The 3,452-nt window shown below is 30.6% G+C and overlaps 1 non-coding gene across 1 annotated transcript; it reads right to left on the bottom strand.

Annotated features, from left to right (window-relative positions):
* Positions 1-2,336: 2,336 nt before the first annotated feature.
* LOC118150696 (U4 spliceosomal RNA) lies at positions 2,337-2,477 on the bottom strand. The gene has a single exon (XR_004738853.1). It is a non-coding gene; the product is annotated as a U4 spliceosomal RNA (small nuclear RNA).
* Positions 2,478-3,452: the final 975 nt, after the last annotated feature.

Raw genomic sequence — 3,452 nt, 5'->3', positions numbered from 1 at the left:
CTGTGCCAGTAATTCTAAAATAGGAGGGAAGATTATTAAATTACAAGGGTTTATTTGGTTGAATATAGCAGTTAATGTATATTCAGACCCGGTGCAGAAGCATGTGATGTAACTAAACTGAATTATCATATAATACCTAGATATCTTTTGTGGAAATCTCTGAAACCAAAGTTGTTTGTTATACAAGCAACTGTTTTTTTAATAGTTCAAAAATGCTTGTGTGAAATTTCATCTGCATTTATGGGTATCAGATAAAGTATTTGATTTTAACTAAACTTACGTGAATCACTTCTAAAATGTCCAGTAATGTTCTATTTATTCAAGCTAGATTTTAAAAAAGAAAAGCTTATGGCAACATCTTCTTGCTTCTCAAGATTCTATGTCTTGTACAACATGGAACATAATACTGTGGACTGAAACTGCTTAGAGTAAAACATTTTAAATACCATCTGCAAAATCTTCTTTGAATTTTAAAAATCTGCAGGAAGACGGCATAAAATGTGAACAGAAGCACAGAATAAAAAGAGAAATGAATTATGCATCTTTATTAAATTCACTTTTCATCTCCCTCAATTATAAAAACACATTATGGAGCAGATTACTCAAGAAGCCAAGAAAACAAAATGGAAATGCAATTAAATTGCAAACAATCTCCAAACATCATCTTGTATCTTCTGATGAAAAATTTCAAAGAAAATCATTAACAATATGCCTTAGCTATATCCTTTATTTTATTTCATATTTTGTTTTTTAAATAATGGCTTGCTTTACAGAACATTATAATTTATAAAATGGACAGGAAATATGCTTTGATTTATGTTTAAGGTGAATATATTTATATTTGTTTTTTTATTGTCACATATCAATATCTAATTATAACATGGTTATTCTGAAGTTAAGTACATGAGCTATAGAAAAATAATAATTTGGGGGGTTTGATCAACAGAATTACATGGAAAAATTAATTTTGTTAGCCTCAGGAATTTATAATGTTGAGGAGTCAATATTACCAGCTACAATCAATCAGAAAAATTTTGTAAATTGGACTTGTGTACTTATTTGTGTTTGGCATGTAAGTGAAAAGAAAGTGAAGGCTACAGGAATGAGCATTGACTGAATTTGCATGAAAAATGATTTGGGAAAAATTAAACTGGAAGGAAAAATTTTGTTAATCACTCTCATAATCAATTAAGATAAGTTGAAATGTTGATGGGGGAAATTATGGTTATATGAGCCAAATGTAGTCATTGGACCCCTCAAAGTAATTTTAAAAAGCTGAAAAAAAGAAAGATTTAACATGATGTTCTTAGATCACAGATGATTTTTAGTTATTATGACACAAAAAATGGAAAGTGAAACATGATAAAATTAATTAACAAATTTTAAGTCAAACATAATTATTTTAATTTAACTTTTACAAGAAGAAGTTAGTATATTCAAATAGATTTGAAAATTTACTTGTGTTATGCTTCAGGAATAATTTATTAATTGATATTCTGACTTTCTAACAGGAATAAAGTTAAATTTGAAAGTAAATTGTAGAGAGACCTATTCTCAGGAGAATTTTACCTATATACCATATCACTTGATTGGTGAAAATTCGTTGGGTGTTTCATTTTGTGAAACTGGAGTTTAATTGAATATTTATTTATTGATTCATGTAGGGCAGTGGCATAGGTAATCCATAATCCATGTTTTGTTTTTGAAGTAAATTTTAATGCAACTTCTGGTGGTGACAACCTGATGCATCCATTTATATTTCCCATCAACATTTTACTTAATGAGACTTTCATAATTATATAGTTTATCATACAAATTTGGAAACTTTCAAAATTGAATGAGGACAGTAACATTAAAATTATGTAAATACAAATATTTCTATATTGCCCAACTAGTTGGTTTCATGTTATTGGTGGATCTATTGGTGGTTTTGAATGGTTTTTCCATTCAAAAATTATATCAAAAATGAAATTATTTCTAAAAGCAATAAGTAAAATAAAGAAAATATTCTATATGAATTATCTAAATATTAACATTTTCATGAGCATAAAAATAATTGTTGGTATATAGTCATACACTTCAGTCAGCTTCTTAGCATGGTCTTTTATTTAATGTCATGACAATGGTGTTTTCCTAGAAGAAGATATATTTTATATGATCTTATTTGACTTTTAGTTATAAAATGTCTTTCAATCTTCTTCAAAGTAGCAACATAAGATTGGTAAATTCAATGTTTCTAACACTGACAATTGACTTACCTATAGATCATAATATGTATACCTGAGAAAATACTTCTTTTTAATTTATTTTTATTTATTTATTTTTGTATAATTGAGTCTCTGTAGAGACTGGCAAAAATTGCCAATGCCGACTACATTTTAAGTCGTCATGGTAGGGTATTGGGAAAAGTTTTCAATTAGCAATAATCACACCTCGGATAAACCTCATTGGCTATGATACTGCCACTGTGCAAAGCTGAGAAAATACATCTACAGTTATGAGATAACTGATGAACTCAGAGCAAATTTTTTTTAATCAAAGATATTTTCAATTGGTGTTTTTGTTTTTCTTTTATTATTTTGAAATGTATAACTATTTTGGCTCAAATATTTTCACAGGCACTTTCTCAAAAGTCAAGCATACCTCTTCTCAATCTCACTGGATTTCACTTCATTAGAGAGATGCCATACCTGCAAATGTTTTCACGATAAGCCTTTCTCTACTGTGGTACCATATTCACTCAAATTGAAGTTCAAGTTCATTTTGGTGCTATGACAATTGAAAACCTATATTTAAGATTCTTAATGATTTTTACCAAAGTGAAACCAATATTTATGAATTAATTAACAATGAGAAATTTGGTTAAACTATATGACACTTAGGATGATTTAAAAAGCTGTTTTTTGGCCAGATGCAGTGGCTCATGCCTGTAATCCCAGCACTCTGGGAAGCTAATCCCAGCACTCTGGGAAGCCAATGTGAGCAGATCGCTGAGGTCAGGAATTCGAGACCAGCTTGGCCAACATGGTGAAACCCTGTGTCTACTAAAAATACAAAAATTAGCTGGGCATTGTGGTGCATGCCTATGTTCCCAGCTACTTGGGAGGCTGAGGCAGGAGAAACACTTGAACCTGGAAGGCGGAGGTTGCACTGAGCCAAGACTGAGCCACTACACTCCAGCCTGGGCAACAAAGCAAGACTCCATCTCAAAAAAAAAAAGCTGTATTTTAAAACTCAAGCTTTTCTAAAATTTACTTATTTTTTACTTTGGATGCAAGGGGTATGTGTGCAAGTTCATTAGGTGAATATACTGTGTGATTCTGAGGTCTGGGATTCTATTGAAGACACCACCCAAATAGTGAGCATAGTACCCAATAGGTAGTTTTTCAACATTGGCACCCCTCCATTTGAAGTTCTCCAGTGTCTATTATTATTATCTTTATGTTCATGTA

This window comes from Callithrix jacchus, chromosome X, assembly GCF_049354715.1.
Source record: "Callithrix jacchus isolate 240 chromosome X, calJac240_pri, whole genome shotgun sequence".
Classification (NCBI taxonomy): Eukaryota; Metazoa; Chordata; class Mammalia; order Primates; family Cebidae; genus Callithrix; species Callithrix jacchus.
This window is presented reverse-complemented; position numbering and strand designations above follow the sequence as displayed.